Below are 18280 nucleotides of genomic sequence, written 5' to 3'. Positions count from 1 at the left end.
TGCTTCAGCCCCATGCTGAGGTGTCAGCAATGAAAAAGGAGGAAGCAAACAGTTAAAAATAAAGGCTTGCCATAGGCATCACATATAGTGGCAAGCCCATCTGTTTTTCAAAGCGGATATTACTTGTGTATGGGCTGCCTAAAAAAATGCTGGTCAAGATTTTAGAGTGTAGCCCTTACACGAGAACATATGGTGTCTCCTCTCCTTCTAAAGTCATGGGTTCAAGTGCTCCAGAAAAAAATAAAGTGAAAGAGGACACAAAGAAGATGAAGTGAAGCACCCAGCAATTGATTGATATGAAGAAAAAGAAGAGAACAAAGAAGTGGTGCAGTGACTACCAGGAGAAAATGAAGACAGAGTATGTACTGAGGTGGCAGGTCATTGGGTGACGTAGCATTGGGCAAATGTGGTCTCTAGCTGCTGCTTTGAAGACGGTAGTGGGTGGCTCAGAAGACCTGGCCTGCAGAGGGGACCCACTGGCACCACACCGTCCTGCCGTCCCCCTAGAGTGCTGTGACCACGCATTGCGGTACCTGGTAAGATTCCTGTTGACAGTTCCGGCCCCGTCCTATGCCGCAAGCCGAGGTTTCAACACGTCGCCATTCACCCGCGGCCACCCGCGCACCTAGTCACGTCCTGTGCTATGGCGGCTACATTATTTGATCATCAGGCCCCAGCAATGGCAGGCATATGACCACCTGACCAGTCCTGTGCCGCAGCGGTTACCCTGAGACCGCTACAAGTGAGACACGACGGCCGAACAGCCAGGAGTTTCCCGTAGGGCTATAATTTTTCAGTATTAGGTGTTCTTAAAGCATTTACACTTTTTGTTCAGAGTTGTTTTGTTTGATGTCTGTTCTTTAATCATAAATGTTTGTCTTGTGTGTACAACTTGTCCCTGTCTGTCTCTAGGCTGCCAGAATTTGTGACATACTGCCATAGTTCTGACTTGCCTGTTCTCCAGCCTGCTTTTTCCTCACTTTCACAGTGGAATCGCCTATAGCTATAGCATATGGAAATTTGACTTTTCTCAAAGCTAATTCGATATCCTTGTAGGAACTTTCCACTTCATCATCAAGACTAGACATTGATGGAGATACTTCTGCTACCTTTAATTTTATACTTATTTATCTATTATAATGAGTACTACCCTTTCAGTAGTGCAGTAAAATTAATCTATGTTTTTCACTATTGTCCTTACGTATTAGAAATCCTGCATCATATCTCTCATATCATGAAGACCACTGTAGCAGAAGTACCCATTACTTAGCACTGTGATGCCTCACTGGGTCTTCTAACCTTGCTTAACCCTATGGCATCCCTAGACACAGCTGATAGTTCCTCAAAGAGCCCTGCAAAGTTAGCTTTACTTGATAGCATTCACAACTTGAACATCTCCAAGTTCAATTTCTGTTGGCATCCTGTCTGGTTCCAGGGATTATTAGCACCCTCTGTTACACAGCACAGGGTCCTTACATCTCCTTGAAATCCTTGAAAACCCTTGAATTTATATATATATAAAAAAGATTCAAGCGTCCTTAAAGCTCCTTGAAAATTAATGTGCTCCTTGAATTCCTTGATAACTGTGGATGCGGGTGACCTTTGAACATTAAAAGTAACAAACCTGCGTCGAGGCTATGCCATAGACACTGTCTATTTGGAAATGATTCTAGATATTTTCCGTTCAGAGTTTCGCTAAATGAAGCAATGCGGAGTGTCCACAGCTGCCAATGGCAGGTTTGTTTCAATTACTGTTCTTGTCACGGAGCTAGACAAGAAGCAGCCAAGTCGTACCACTATTTTTGCTGTTTTGCTACTTGGTTTACACTACAGCCATCATGGCTCCATTTCCAAGCTTTAGGTTCTAGAAATGCCTGGCGAAAAGTAAAAGTAAGTTTCAGCCATTTGGCTTTAAAGCAGCGAGTATCTTTGGCTGAAGCCAGACGCTACTAGCCATCATGCTAGAAGGCAATAGAAATAATTTCAATGGGAAAGTCAACTTTGAAAAGCCACCTGAAGAGCTTGAAGCGTGTGTCCAATTCAGCAGCTGCTTTCTTGCAGCTTAAAAGATGTTACTTTTTTCCAGTGTATGTGTATGGATAAGGTTTGTTCCCCCTTCCTTGAATTTCGGCCTTTGGTATCCTTGAAATCCTCGAATTGACCTTGAATGTTGAGTTTAATGTTTTGTACAAATGCTGGCAACAGGTCTTACCACCACTGCAGTATGGTGCAGCAGCTGGCAACTGCAGTGTAAGAACTACTTTAGGTGAGAGGATGCCTCCTCTCCATTTCATGGAAAGATTATGGTTCTTATGAACTCCATAACTAATGGCACTACCAACTTTGGTCACGTCAGGCAAGAGCCCAGAGCGGCAATATTGCAGTGGTTTCGAATGCAGTGGTGGTTAGATGCTTCATACAATACATACTTTTACCTTATCACCTTCAGTTTCTTGATTCTCATTTGCTTATGCAAAACATTCTGTGAAATAATATTTTCATTCCACAGGCTTTATCACAGTGAGTCTTCATTTTCAGAATCCCATATCAAACCAGCTCATCTTATCTTTCTACACTTGGATCGCACATTTAAAACCCAGCCCATGTTTGTGTGCACTAACTTCGTAATTCACCACTCTTTCTTGCAAGTTGCCATTGGAAGAAATTGCCGAGCCATGTTGTAACTGTGCCGGCAGTGGTGGTCCATCTGTGCCATTTGCTCCATTTTGCTACATTTCGAATTGCCTGCTCCTGGCTGTGCCCACTGAAGTGCCATTTTTGCCAACTGCGCAAAAGTGTGGTATTTTCGCGTTTCCACGGTAATGCAATGCTTTCAGCTAGTTTATGCAACTATACAGTCACCACGTACCCATAGAGTCAGTGTATAAGAACGTCTGAAATTTCGGACACGAAAAAACTTCGCCGTCTGATTTTCCGGACTCTTTGCCATGACCTCAGGACCGAAACGGCATTGATAGAAGCCACAACCGCCGCTATTCTGATCCTCTCGCCGCCTTTAATATAGCATATATATAATATATGCTTCACTGCATAAAAATATAGCATATATTTTTATGCGGTGAAGCATACGCGAAGTATTGCGGTGAAGCATACCAAGAGTGGAAAGAGGCAATTGTCACGGGACACAGTATGTATCCCTTTATTATACACGCATGCACCCGCTATCTCCTGTCACAGTATGAGCACCGATGCACCTAATAATGTACTGGCAGGCTTTCAGAGCTATTTCGAATGCGCTTGTGGCAATTTGAGCTTGTGGGGGCAGTAAAAGGTAGTGCCTCGAAAGGTCGGTTAGGTATCGGCAACAATAGTTAGGTTTTCGTGGAATCGACTCGTATCTATTCGCAGAGGCCACACAACACACAGGGTGCCGACAAACCACCTTGCAACAAAAGCATATATATGGGATGGTCCAAACATTGTTCTCGACCGCCATCACCATCTTTGCAACACACACCGTATGGAGACATCTCATCTTGGCGCCGCTCATAGACGCATAGTCTCTTGTTGAGCTTCTAGCATTGTTGTTGGGCGTAATACACATTTTGTCTAGTGTGGTAAAGCATATCAAAGTAAATCTGTCATTTGGAATGCACATAAGAGATTTGCCATCTTTTTTTGTCTTGTGCCTGATGATGCAAATTGTTCTAGCTAATCTGTAATTTTATGTCTGTCGTGCACCCAGGCAATATCTTTGTTCTCATTAGGCTACAAAATTTTACTGAACTGTTTACGAAATTCCTTGCCTACCCAAATTAAAATGTTTGCAACATACCGGTATGTGCATGGTATACCGTCCGTGGGAAGGCAAGCTTAATTGGTCGCTGTTGGCTTTATGCCTTGCTTCACTCTTGAGCAGCACTTACTGATGCACAGTAATAACAAGCTTTGCCAAATGGCTACAGATTACTGCTGTACTACTCCTAGCGTTCCAAAAAGACAAATTTTTCTGCTGCAAAACTGCTCCAAAATGCTGGTGTGGCAGTTCCTGAACTGCTGCAGAATGATCTTTTTCCTGCTCCAAAAGTTGCTCCAAATCCTAAACTTGCTGGACCACCACTGTACAGTGCGAAATCACTGGTTTGTGACTATAATTGGTTTGTGACTATAACCCCTCTGTATTGCCATTTCCTCTTATGTAATGCCTCTAAGGGTATGTGAATAAATAAATACTATACTCCATTTCATACATCAGGTGCAATGCTGTGGAGGCTAGAGATACTAGGCTAGGTCCCTGAAAGCAATACATTGGGCAAACAGGAAGATGCCTTAATGACCGAACAAGAGAGCACGCATCATCACTTTCAGGGACCCCTGGCAGCAATCTGGCCTTGCACTGTAAATGTTGCGAAATGAACCAGAAGGAATAAGATAGCCAAGCAAGCACGTGCTCCCTCAAATTTCGTGAATTGCAAGTCCTGTAAAGGAACGACGATAGGCTAACTCGGGAGATTCTTGAGGCATTTGAGATAAGTAAAACAGGAGTGCAATGTGTAAGCACTCCGTCAGTGGCCTTGACAAGAAAGGAAGTTGCCGTTTTGGAGACAGCCTCAGATAAGAGAGGAGATATGGCGATGAAATAAATAAGAGTGAGAATTTCAATAAAGAAATCAGTTGACAGTGCAGCTGCGTCCTCGCCTAGTCGTTCCTTCTGTGCCCGTGTTCCTTAACTCCTGCTGCTACAATCCTCGAAGCAAAAGACATTGCCAGTTTTATTGTTTAGAACCTGATATTACGACATGGAGCGCCTCGAGAATTACTGAGCAACTACGGTTGCATTTTCCTCTCTGATGTCATTACAGCATTGCTAAAGGAGTGTCACATCATTCACCACACTAACACGGCATATCATCCCCAGACTGATGGGATGATGGAATGTTTTAATCACACCCTTGGCGACATGTTGGCCATGTATGTTTCATCTGACCACTTGAATTAGGATCTAATTCTGCCTTTCGTCACATACACTTACAATTCTGCCACACGAAGCACCACTGGGTTCTCACCTTTCTTTTTCCTTTACGGACACAAACCTTCATGCACTATGGACACAATTCTACCCTACCGACCGGACACTTCGGCGTCAATGACTGTTTCCTGAGCAGCTGCATTCGCTGAAGAATGTTGCCAGCTTGCTCGTTCGTTCACGTCCCAGAACTAGTGGCGCCAAAAGCATTGCCACGATGCATCCACTACTGCTGCATGCTTTGCTCCCGGCTCTCTGATCAGGTTGTGAGCGCCATCTACTCCTCCGGGCGTTTCCTCGAAGCTGCTCTCCAAGTACCACAGACATCCATGGTATCACGAACAACCGGGGTTAACTACCTCATCGCGCCGGTGGACACATCTTCAGACCAGCGTTGTCGCGACCAGGAAGTTGTCCACGTCTCCCAGCTCAAGCAGTGCCACGACCCCCATGTTCTCCTGCCCCTAGGTTGCCAGGATGGCTAGTTTTTCTGTGGGGAGTAATTGTACCGAAGGCACTGACCACGGTGCTGGTGAAGGTAGAAGACAAAGAGCGCTGGCTTGCCTGCTTCGCCATAGCACCCACTGACTTGTTTAGTCCTACCGCTACTAAGCTAGATCAAGTGCTGCTTGTCAAGCACCCCCATAGCACCCCCATATAAAATGCCTATTTAATATATAAATGCCTATAAATGCCTATAAATGCCTATAATATATAAATGCCTATTTCTGTTTGTTTTTTTCGCCTATGTGTGTCTTTTATTTTACCACCTGAAAATGCTTTCTTTTTTTTGTATGTGTGTGTGTATGTGAGAGGAGAAGTGCTGTTTTTGCTTCAAAGGCACTTTTGGCTGCTACTTTCCATGAGACTTGGCAGAATTGGCAGAGCTTGTTGCTAATGGTAACATGCATGGCAGTGTGACCTAGCAAAGAAGCAATTGTGCTGTTGGTGTTAGTTGAGCTTTTAAGGGCTGCTTGCTGCCTGTGTTATGCTGGTTAGCATTGCCAAATAAAAGGATAGCCAAAAGTCTCCTCTGTTGGCAGTGGACACACAACTCCACGTTACACTGAATATGGGGATCTGAGAGAGAAAGGTGCTGTGTGTGTGAACAGATAAAAGGTTCCAGCAAGTACGGATGCGAGCACAAGTAAGAAGAAACTTGCTGTTGCATTGCAAAAATTAGATTGCCGACCAGTTTTTGATACTGTATTGATTGTGGGGAGAGAGCGCAGTAAACTGGAAAGAGAAATAAGTGAAGCGTTCCACACCGAAAAGTTGGGTGTGCATACATGTGTGAGTGAACCTTCTGTCCGTATAAATAATATAATAATAAATTATATTAATTATAATAATAATATATAATAAGTTTATCATGTTAATCCAAGTGTTGTTGCCCTTGTTGGGAAGGGGTGTGACTAGGCTTTTGTGTACATGTATATATTTTGTTGATTTTTGACTATAAACCTTGTTATTGTTCTTGGTTGTATACGCATACGTGGTTGAGATTTGTGGAATGTATTCCCAATAAACTTCAGTTGTAAGTCCAGCGTTGTCCTGTCCGTTTCTTCTTACTTGTGCTCGCGTCCGTACTTGCTGGAACTCGTTATACATTCACCATGCACCAACTGGCCCAGCAAACCACACTACTAAATGCTGTGTGTGTGTTCAGCAGAAGTGTGCAAAGCTCACTGGCAGTTTTGTTGACCCTAGGTCTGTGGTCCCCGTTTTCAACACCTGTGCTCCTTTGCGATAGCATGGAGACAATCAGGTGTTAGCAATTCATCTTAAGCAATAAATTGTGCCCCTCATCCTGCCCATTTCCCCCGCTCTTCCTTTTCATAAGTGTATGTAAGGAGGCACATACTCCTCTGATACATACTCCACAGATACACACTCATCTGCTCTGACATATAATAAAAAGAAATGTTTTGCAAAGAATAACACCATAATGACATACGAAAAGTGTTACTTCGTTACGACACACGTGGCGTGTCTACTGAATACGATAGCACGCAGTTCAAAGGTTGGAACATGAATGTTTATTGCTTCCGTCTCGGAGCATATATACACGAAACGGAGAGGGGGAAGGGAGGACAAGGGAAAATATATCAAACAAGAAACGCACGCGCCGCCAGCGCTTGCAAGGCAGTCTGATTGCGGCTGACGTCACTTTAGAACATCTCTCCTTCCTTAATACTGAAGTCGCTGTACTGGCTTTCTTTGACGTGTAGAGTGCTGCAAGGCTTGGGGTGATCTGTCGGGTTCAGCGTTGCTCCCTGCGAGTCCCGGCTGAGCTTCATGCTCAGGTTCTATTGTGCCCCCTTGTTCAGCTGACGGTCACAGCGACTGTGGGTAGTCGCTAGGAGTACCTGTTCTTGATGCTTGATTTTCCGCTTCTTGATCTGTACCAAGTGGTGGCGTCACATCTTCCCGTTTCCGCACCTGGTCAACATGTCGTCTTACTGATCCGGCCGGTGTTTGTATGCTAACAATCCGAGAACCTGTTCTAGATTCTACAATTCCTGGCGTCCATTTCTCACCCGTTCTGAAGTTGCAGGCCTACACGGCAGCTTCAGGCAATGGTAGAGGCCACCTGTCTGTTTCATTGGCTTGCCCTGCAGGTACAAGAGGGAAACATATTTAAACGGGGTCGAATTTTATATCCGAAGAACAGCTCTGACGGTGATTTTCCAGAGATGTTAGGCATCCTTCTGTAATTGAAAAGCAGCCTGTTTAGCTTATCTTCTAACCACCCCTCACCAACCTTCTTGAGGCCATCCTTAAATATCCTGACTGCGCTTTCTGCTAGACTGACTGAGGGTGACATACAGCTGCGCGCAGATGCGTTATGTTGTTCTTCTTGACAAAAGTAGCGAACTTGTCACCGGTAAACTACACTCCATTATCCAAGATGATGGTTCGGTGCACTCCAAATCTGCAGAAGATACCGCGCAGGCAGTTGATTATGCATGAAGTGTTGGCTTGTCAGAGTGGCACAACTTCAATCCACTTGCTGTGTGCATCCACAACCACGAGTATAGGACCAGCAAAATCTATATACACCCTTGTCCATTTTTCAGCAGTAGTGGGCCAGCTTTTTGGCGTTGCTGTACCTGGTATGGGCAGATTTTGAACACAGTTCTGACATGACGCTGTCACTCCCTCTATTTCGCTATCTAAACCTCGCTACCAGAATGACGATCTAGCAACCACCTTCATAGCGGACGATCCTTGATGCGTCTCATGCAAAAGGTATAAGACGCGATGTCACGCCTCCATCGGAACGACTACTCGACGGCACCAGTACAACAGACCGTGAGCCAAAGACAGCTCCAATTTCTTGTCAAAAAAGTGTGCGATATTCGTGTTCAAGCCTTTTGTGCAGTATGGCTAACCATTCTTAGCGAATCGCATAACTTGACTAGGAGAAGGGTCATCTGCAGTTAACTGCCTTAGCTCCTCAACTGACACAATTCCCTCATCGAACCCAGTCAGGGTTAGCAGATAGTCAGGTGGGTCCGCTTCTGGTGGCTTTGGCTCAGCCGTCCGTTGCGGCAGTTTACTAAGGGCTTCAGCGTTGAGCAGTTGTTTACCAGGAGAGTATTGAAGCTGATAGCGGAATCCGCCTAGGTGCAGCGCTCAGCGCTGTATTCCAGTCAATGCTGGAGTTGCTCGATCCTCCTTCAGCAGGCCCACAAGCAGCTAGTGGTTGGTGACCAAGACAAATTCTTGGCCATGTAATCATGGAATTTGGACACTCCAAACACAAGAGCAAGGGCTTCTCTCTCAAGCTGGGAATAATTCTTCTCAGCCCTTGTTAACATTCTAGAACAGAAACTGACAAGTTTGTTGATCTTTCCAAATGTATGAAAAAGCACGGCACCTATTCTGTCCTGTGAAGCGTCGCACTCTAGCTTGAGGGGTCTCTCGGGATTATAGTGAGCCAGCACAGCCACTTCCCGAAGGCATTTTTTTGCTTCACGAATAGCTGCTTCTGGCGCATGTCCCTAGAATGAACGTGTGCTGTTCTCTAACAACTTGTACAGCGGGGAAAGTAAGGAAGACATGTTGGGCGCGAACTTCGAATAAAATGTAATCATGCCCAGAAACGACCACAATTGCTGAACATTTTGTGGATTGGGGGCTCGTGCAATTGCTTCAACATGCTTCTCAATTGGATGCAGACCTTCACGATCAATTTCATGACCCATATACATCACTGCCTCTTGGTGAAAGCTGCACTTCTCAAGTCTGAGCTTCACTCCATGCTCACGAAAACGCTGCAGTACTTGTCGTAACTTGACGGCACTACCAAGTTTTTCTGATACCAAGATGTCGTCGAGGTAAGCTTGAACACTTGTCAGACTCGGCAGAATTGTTTCCATTTTCCGCTGAAGATAGCAGGCGCGAGGCTATGCCAAACGGCAGTCAGTTGTAACAAAGCAAACCACGGTGTGTATTGATTACGCACGTCTTCCTTGAGTCTTCATCGAGGGGAACCTGGTTGTACGTATCTCTTAAATCCGGCATGCTGAAGCAGTTCCCACTGTTCAGGCATGCGAAAATGTCATCAATGGCTGGCAACGGGTACTGCTCCAGTTCACAGATGGGATTCAAGGTCACCTTAAAATCGACACAGATTCTAACCGTGCCATTCTTTTTTCATTACAGGCACAATGGGAGTAGCCCACTCGGTGTGCGTTACAGGTGACAGTACTCCAAGTGTTACAAGCCTATTAATCTCTTTTGAAACTTTGTCGCGCAAAGCAAATGGAAGGGAATGGGCCTTACAAAATTTCGGGGTGGTACCTACCTTGAGCTTGAGATGGACAGGGTGCTCGTCGGTTAGACCCAGCTCCGGGCTGAAGACGTCTTTGAACTCTGACAGGACGGCATCCATGGTGGTGGTGGTACGGCTGCTTCCTGGACCAAGGCCTTGTTGCACTGATACGTTGAACACCGAGGATCCTGCATCACTGAACTTGGCAATCAACTCTCGTCCTCAGAGGCTCGGACCTGAACAGCTCAGGACTATCAATGAACTCTTGACCTCCTTGTCGTTGTAGGACACCGACATATTCAATTTCCCTAATACTGGTAGTTCTCCAACATAACAGGACAGTTTGATGCATGTGGGTTCTAATTGTGGCCACTGTTGACGGTTTTTCTCAGAAAGCTCTTTGGACACAACACAGACGGGTGAACTGGTGTCTACAATCATAGGTACGTCAATGCCACACCATGTGAAAGTACGAAGAATAGGTGGTGGTAGCTGACCTTTGGAGGGTGTAGTTGATGTCCAAATGTGCGCATCGTCTCCATTTTCCTCATTGACATCCGCTATTACTGCAAACGCTTCTCCCTGCTTGCATTGTGAACGTGCTTTTGGGCAACCTTTCTGTGCGTCACTTTGGCACATCTTCGCCAAATGGCTGTATCCACCGCAGCGGTAACCCCTCACTTTCGCCCAGCCGCAAGCGTTTCTGTTGTGTTTCTTCTGCAACGCCCACATTCTAACACCGGTTCATCAGCATATGCTTATCGTGCATTAACCTTGAGCACGGGTACAAGGTTGCCAGACATCTGCTTTGTATCTTTTTTAGCTGCTTCTGCTGATATGGCAATTGCTTCGGCCTCCCTCAACATCAAGTCTGTTTTCGCTAATAGCTGCTTCTGCACAGCGCTTGACCTCACTCCACAGACGATCCTGTCGCGAAACATCCACTCTAGCATGCCACCGAAATTACAGCCATCCGCAATCCGGCGAACTTCAACGATGAACTGTTGAATGGGCTCACCTTCCAACTGGCAGCGATTGAAGAACTGGTAGCGCTCCTTTAATAGCCAGCTCATTAATAGTAGGCTACTTTATAGCTGAGATAGAAATACTTCAGTGCCACGAACCTATGATTTCAGGAGGCGAGCTCCACTGCCAAGCAAGGCTCTCTCCACTTGCCCTGTCTAGCCTCTGTACGCGAAATTCCTTCCCTGCGCTCTCCCATACCGGATCTTGAGGATCGCATGACGCATACGTCACGGGCCCCGCCTTCATTTTTTTTTCTTCTCCTCACTATTTTGCAGCGCGGGACACTTCCGCTAACGGCGTCGCATGTGAGCTGTTGTGATTGTCTTGTTTTGCGCATTGCAAAATTTTTCGCACTGTGCACGAGGGCGCCTGACTAGCGGTATAAGTCAGTGGTACACAAATACTGAGGCAGGCACAAACAGATCACATAGCATTATCCTGTGCTGGAACACGGCAGAACGTAGGCACGCTAGCACGTGTGTGTCATCCTCCGGCTTGGAGTGCGGCGGCTGTGAGGAGAAGGGAAAACAGCATTTGGTTTTAAATTTCAGACCTTTCCGTGGCTTGTAGCAATATAATACTTTGCAGACACGATCGTTATTGCACATTGTATGCTCTGCGCTTGTCAGCTCAAAATGGCCAGATCTGGTGAGGGGCCCTTTAAACAAAAACTACAGGTTTTTTTCAGCTCCAAAAAGAAAAAAGAAAGAAAAAGAAAGAAAGAAAATTGCAGAGGTTCATACAGCAAACACTTGAAAATCCCAGAGTTTGTGAAGCTGTCAAATGTTCCGAAATGCAAGAATGTCCTATTCACCTTTGTCAAAGTTGAGAGATTGTTTTCCACCTGCAAGCTTATTTTGAGCAAGGCAATGGACAGTCTTGGAAAATCAAAACCTAGAAGTAATGCTCTTGTGTAACTGTCCTTATAACTTTTACAAAGATTTTTAAACATTCACTTTTCAATTTGTTAGGAACAGATTTTAGCTTTTCTCATTAAGGGTTTACCAGGCATCTTTGTGTTTTTTTGTGCTTGCTCCACTCAGTGTGGCATTGTAAGTGAAAAATTTTAGCGATTATACACTACCGGCTCATTGCATTAGAACAATTTTATTAAACAACAGGTTGGCTGCAGTATACAGAGAGACCGATGCATCCTCTCGTGTGCTCAGCTGTAGTGAAGCAAAGCATTGGGAAACATTGTGATGGCTTGCATAATATGGTTGCTGCCTTTAAGGCCTCACAAGTCAACACCTTCAGCTACTTCAGTTTCTCCTACTTCAGTTTTCTTGAACTGCTACTTCAGTTTTCATGCCGTGAAATTGAACCCTACTCATTCGGTACATAAAACAGGTTGTGGTTAGCAAATAACTTATAACGCCTATTTTGGCCCCTATCGTGCCCGAAGTAATGCTTTAAGAGCCTGTTTTAGGCTCCTAAAAGTCTGTTTTCTAGTGCCTGAAAGTCTGCTCTTCCATTATTACTGTAAACAAGGAGACTTGGAGAACATTGGTTCACATGATTTGTTGTTGCATGATCACCTTGCCTGCACTCTTAGTGGACCTAGGTATTATATGAGGTTGAAATAAACAGCTTCAGAAACTAGTAATGGTTGCAAGTTTTCAGAAACTCTGCTCTAATTTGAATAATTTTATGACCACGTCAAAGGGAAGTCAGGAAATTGCTCGAGTCAAATATCTGTTTTTTAACAACTAGGACATAATTTCTTTCAATGCTTCTGAGTTTGCTTCAGTGTATGTCACAACCTTTTGCTATTTTCAATAACAGGATGCTGATGTTCTGCAACATTTTCTGAAACACATGTACGATATTATGACGCTGCATGATCGCCTAGCCATTTATTTATGGGCAGAAATACTTGTAATTCAGTTAGAGCATGAAAACTATAGCGTTGTTTCTTTAAGTGCAAAAATTGAAGGGGTAGTCACAGAAATATACAGTATAAAGAGTACAAAAAGAATTAAAGAATGAAAAACTACTCGACATGGGGCTCACATGGACTAAAGTCTTCACACAAGTTATGACAATGTGTACAAGACAAAATAATGAAGCAGTTTGTCAAGCATGACCTCTCTGTGGAGGCCACATGAAAAGTGAACTTTCCAGCACATCTACTATTTCATTATAAACATTACTTTCGCCTGCATGCTTTGAATATTTCTCCTCAGTTTCCTTAAAGTGGATGTAGAGCTGAATGTTTTGGGGTCTCTGAGCTTCCCCTTGTCTTACAATTCACGAGGACTGCTTCAGGTGCTTTGCAAAAGTCCTTTTGCAAAGGCATAATAAGCACAAGTTGATTCCCTACTCAGTTTCCTGCCGACAAATCCGATAACCTAATAGACAATGCACTCAGTGACAGCAGTATTGGAATAATCTTGTTCGAACAACTCGTCACATTTCGAACTTCCTTCATTGACAAGGCCATTGAGCCTCAGACTCAGATCTTCAAGTTTATCTTTGCACTGTGTGGCTAACTCAAATACGTCTCAGAAGTCAGCTGGTGTAAAAAAAGAACACGAAGTTGCGTATTTTTCAAACTGTAGTGATTTGTGTAGCGACTACAGTGACATGTGCTGACAACTGCTATTCGTAATGTGTGTAAAAAATACGAGGAGGGAAGAACCAGTGGGAACAACAAAAGTAATACTACGGTATTGGTGAAAGCCACTGGGGTCACGGTGACCATGGTGTGCGATAGCAGTGGCAGCAGCAGTGTTGGCTGTGGTACTGTAGTCCTTAGTTCTGTGTGCCACCTTTTTGTGTGATTAATCCGAATTCTTTCTACCTCTCCCCGCCATGACCTTTCTCTACACCATTTGCTCACCTAGCACCTTTCACTGTGCTGGCCACTGAAGGCCAAGTGGTTAATTGTGAAATTCATGAGGCAGGCAGTACCTTTCAGTGTGCTGGCAACTGAGGGCCAAGTGGTTAATTGTGAAATTCATGAGGCAGGTAGTACCACCAGGATGGCTGATTCCTGTTATGGCGAGGAAGCGCTTTTTTTGTTGTGCAGTGGCTCTTTATAATGTGGTTGCAACCCTGGACTAGCGTGCCTCACTGGCTGCCACAATTTCTTTTTTTACTTTTTTTTCCAACAAATTTCAAGTCTGAAAAGGGTAGGTACTTCAATTTCAACTGGGGACCTTAGATACAGGTGCTTGATGCTCTACCTTGTGCTGAACCCACTGTAAAGCCTTTGCACCGGCAAAGTGTTTGTGGTAATAATTAGCTGTCCATAGCCTAGCCAAGTTCCCTAGCGTGTTTTAGTATTAGAAATAAAATGAGACTAGGACAAAACGCAGAAAGATTTTTTCGGCTCTGAAAATCTAATATAGGCACCAATGTCGAAATGTATTTATGGGCATGATAAAGGTGTCACTAAACTGTTTTTAGGCACATAGTTCATGCTTATATGTTAAATAGGCACGATAAAGTCGTAAGAAAAGGTGTCCAATGATTTAAGATACTCCCTCACGCAAAATTTGACTGCAGCTCAGTACGTGTTTTCGTTTCACAATATATTGAGCAAAAGAATTTGAGTCCGAAATCTTTGTACTGACTGGTAGTGGGCCAGTGCCGTCAGTCTTCACAGAGGGAAGTGCTGTATGGGAACGCTGGCATGATGAGCAGCATCGGAGCCAGTTGTGAAAAAAGACGACAATGAATGCGCGAGCAGTGGCACGAACACTAGGGGCAGTACGAGAGCACTGGCATGATGAGTGACATTGGAGCCAGCTGTGGAATAAGACGATGAACGCATAAGCAGTGTCATGAGTCTGTTCGCACGGTTACGCTGACGGACGCTGACGAGGCAGCTGTGGTAGAAGACGACGATGAATGCGCAAGCAGTGGCACAAGCTTGTTCGTGTGGTTACGCCCCGGGGGCGCCGGTGCTCAACCCAGGAATGGGCGCCTAAGAGCTGGCCTCTAAAAATTAAGCATTTGCCCAAAGTTACAGTCTCTAGTGATAACATGTGGGGTGATAATGTTTAAGTTTTCCAAATTTGTAAAAATTGCCTGTTGCAGATAACATAATTACTCCTTGAGCTGTATTATTCAGGGAGGTGTACATTGCTTGCACGAGAAACCTAAACACATTTCCCACCAATTTAAGAAAATTAACTAATTAACTTTAATTAATTTATGCCGCAAACGGTTAAATGTTTGGTCTCACTTTTATCCCTTGTGATCATGTCATCATCTCACTTTTATTGTCTTCAAATACATTTCACCCTGCTGAAGTTTGCCAGTTGACTGATAATTGCCTTAGTTCGGCAGGGTGGTGTGCACTGTACCGGTATCAGACTTGTATGTAACAAACTACATCTAATCAATTAGTTTTGGTAGTATTGTAATGTAACGATTACTTTGTTTACTTGGTAATGCTCACTGTAATTTAGTTACTTTTTCCTGTAACCAAATGCATGTAACCAGTAACTCTATTGACGAGACATGCTGTTAACACTTTTAAGCATTTTGAATTTGGTGGAAGTTGCAGTAGAAGGCCTGCGGTGTGCAAGTGACATTTCCAAGGGCATGGAAACATGTGCATGGGTTATCTCCTTCCTTTAATCGGTGCCCTGTAGCTACACCTCGATCACCTGAACATATGTATAACTGGCTTCCAGAGTTGAACAACTAGTTGTGCAAGCTCTGAAAGTGCTTTTAAGTGGCCTTCATAGGCGGTAAAAGCTGCTGCTGCTCATTTCTTCTTTGTTTAGTACCAGTCTATGACTTCTCCGATATAGACAGGAGTTTATGGCCATTAAACATACATGTTACTATCAGTCTGATATGTGGATCGTATACATATAATTTTGCAATTGTAACACACAAACAGTATTTTAGGACTAATTAATATGCAGTTATCTTTAATTACACTACAGATTTGGCCAGATTTTTGAAGAACTTGAACATCTGATGGTGGGTCCGCTACTATTCCCTATTTAAGTCTAAATGGCTAACGAGTGAAGGGCACTGGTAGGAGCTCCACCAGACGTCTGCCACAAATATAGCCAACACTTGTATGGTTCTATGGTGATGACCAGTCCAGATGTTCATGCTGAGGAATAATCTGTAGACAGTTTTTCATTTTTTCGCTGGCCCGACCAGGAGTGCCATCGCTTAGCCCCAGCAACAATGAAGCACTGTGGCTCCTAGAGGACCCACACGTGAGCATCACGATATTGAGTAACCACAACCTTGTGCGCAAGGAATTCATATGTTACAATGCCACCCTTGCCTCCAGCCCACACGTCCATAGAGTTTTCGTTTGTAGCAGCTGATGTCTGCACAAGAAAACAAGTGAAGATGACCGACAATGATATTGAAAAGCAGTTAATGAAGGTAAACAATGTGTGAAGGGGTGCAGAGCATGCATTAATACAGCCAGACCAGGGGTGGTATTCTGTAAGAGTCCACCTAGTGGACAAGTCCACTTCTGTCTGATGTCATCAGAGTGTGTTCGGTTGTTCTGAAAATCGGCATGAAGAACATACTACTTGGTGCACCCTGGAAGTCACCCGTGTCATTGTAAATCGAAGAACATGCTGTTTAGCCATTTGTGGTTAGTTTTGTTTGTGAGTTATTGAGGGAAGTTCTGAAACAAGCTTGTTTAGGTGACTTCTAAGAAAGTAATGTGTGTAAAAATTTTACTTGCACAAACTTAAGACACGGTAGTGCTGCGTTTAACTTCATTTTATGATAATGTATTGGCTGCAATTGTAACCGTGTCACTAGGGGGCCACATTAGCGAACTGAACCGCAAAATGGCAGCCTCTGTGCTTGTTAGAAACAGCTGACCACAAATCGTCAGCTACCGAGCATGGATAAACCCTGTAAACTGGCGGTCACAGTATTTCATGTTGATAGTTGCGGCCTTGATGTATTCTCTGACACCAGCATTGGAACTGAAACACAAAATGACAGCCTCTATGCTTGCAATGAACAGCTGATGCGGGATCGTCAGCTACCGAGCATGGATAATCCCCATAAACTAGCGGTCGCAGTATGTCATGTTGACGGTTGCTGTCTCGGTGCACTCTCCAATAGTAGTGCTGCAATTGTTGTCGCTGATCGTGTACAAAGCAATGTATGACTGGTTGTCACGACTGCGATACTTCAAGAGAACATGCAACTCCACTCACCTCTTGTACCACATGGACTGCTGCGTTGACGAAATGTGACATACAACGGTAAGTTGCGGCATTGAACAGACGGCACTGATATTGACTGTGCATACTAATCTTTATGCAGGCACACAAGTTGAAGAACAGTGTATGGCAAAGCATTTGTTCATGACGGTGAATAAAAGAGTCCCGTGGCGGTCTGTACGTTTTCTTGATTATTTTCTTCTTGTTTGCTGTCAAGTTTCCAGACGATCATGTTTGTACATCACAACGCCATGGCACTTGCGAGACATTGGCTCTCATATCAATTATTGGCAGCTAGAAATTATAATGAACTTTATGGAAAAGAATCCACACCTTGTTAAATCATTGGCAGGCCTGGATGTAAAATTCATCGCTGACAGGAGAAAGGAAATGTGGAAAGAGCTCGCGCATTTGCTCAATGATGCTGGGTGTCTCCTAAAGCTCACGGTACGGTGGCGTTGTTGCTGGAACAAATTCGTCAGTCATGCCAGAGCTGACACAGGCCACTTCTCCGCTGAGATGAAGCACGTAAAGCAGGCATGCATGCCTTTTGCTAATGTCTTGTTTTGAATATTTACACAAATCACATTGCAGGACTACTGGCAGTGGCCTTCTAGGAGGAGCCAAGGGTCAGGTGCTCACCCCGCTTGGCCCAGCAAACACAGTGCTGACGAGGCCTGCGCCTTTTATTCCCAGCGACTGTGAAGTGAGAATCTGCTTTGTTTCTTTTTATTCCTTTAGAAAGGCCAGGATTCGAAGTCGGAAACTCATCTCTCCTATTGTCCTCTATAACAAAGTGTGAAGGAAGGGCATAATCTATTTTGTAAAGAAAACCTTTAGGCAATAAACGATGCTGGACCACCAGTTGCCATCACAAATGTAGGCCTTGGAGGCATTGCTGTACCAGAAAGAGCAAAGCCTACTGTGTTGTGAAATATGCTTCGTCTTTTGTAACTTTTGTGACCTGCTTAACAATTTGTTTTGCGTAAATGCAGAGCGACTCGCAGCAGCCTGGCCCTTCAATTTTGGGTGGCCATCAAGTGGCACCGGTGGAGAGGAGCAGCACCTTTTGTGTGTGCTGTGGCACTGCAGGAGGCACAAGGGGTGTCAGCTGTAAGTCTGCGGTTTATTAATGTAATTGCGACCTCACATGCGAAAAATGTGTGCATGTAATCTCAATATAGCTGTAATAGTAAAATAGAAACTCGTAGCACTGGCCACACTGGATGAAATGTGCCTTGCAGTACTTAATGCACATGAGAAATAAACGTGTTGAGTGAAAAATTGACACCACACAGAGAAGATGTACTCAAGAGA

General features: G+C 44.4%; 1 protein-coding gene across 15 annotated transcripts in view; it reads left to right on the top strand.

Annotated features, from left to right (window-relative positions):
• LOC126547420 (heat shock factor protein-like) overlaps positions 1 to 18280 on the top strand; it is a 168746-nt gene that overhangs the window by 9645 nt on the left and 140821 nt on the right. For 2 of the 15 annotated variants that reach the window (XM_055062652.2, XM_055062651.2), the window contains exons 1-2: positions 6930 to 17669; positions 17959 to 18076. The exons of 3 other annotated variants lie outside the window; for them this stretch is intronic. The gene's annotated coding sequence lies outside the window, so the exon portion shown is untranslated. Of the gene's footprint in view, positions 1 to 6922; positions 17670 to 17958; positions 18077 to 18280 lie in introns of those variants that run through there. 10 more of the 15 variants (XM_055062648.2, XM_055062646.2, XM_055062647.2 and 7 more) reach the window with 10 other exon arrangements.

Source organism: Dermacentor andersoni, chromosome 1 (assembly GCF_023375885.2).
Source record: "Dermacentor andersoni chromosome 1, qqDerAnde1_hic_scaffold, whole genome shotgun sequence".
NCBI classification, from domain to species: domain Eukaryota; kingdom Metazoa; phylum Arthropoda; class Arachnida; order Ixodida; family Ixodidae; genus Dermacentor; species Dermacentor andersoni.
This window is presented reverse-complemented; position numbering and strand designations above follow the sequence as displayed.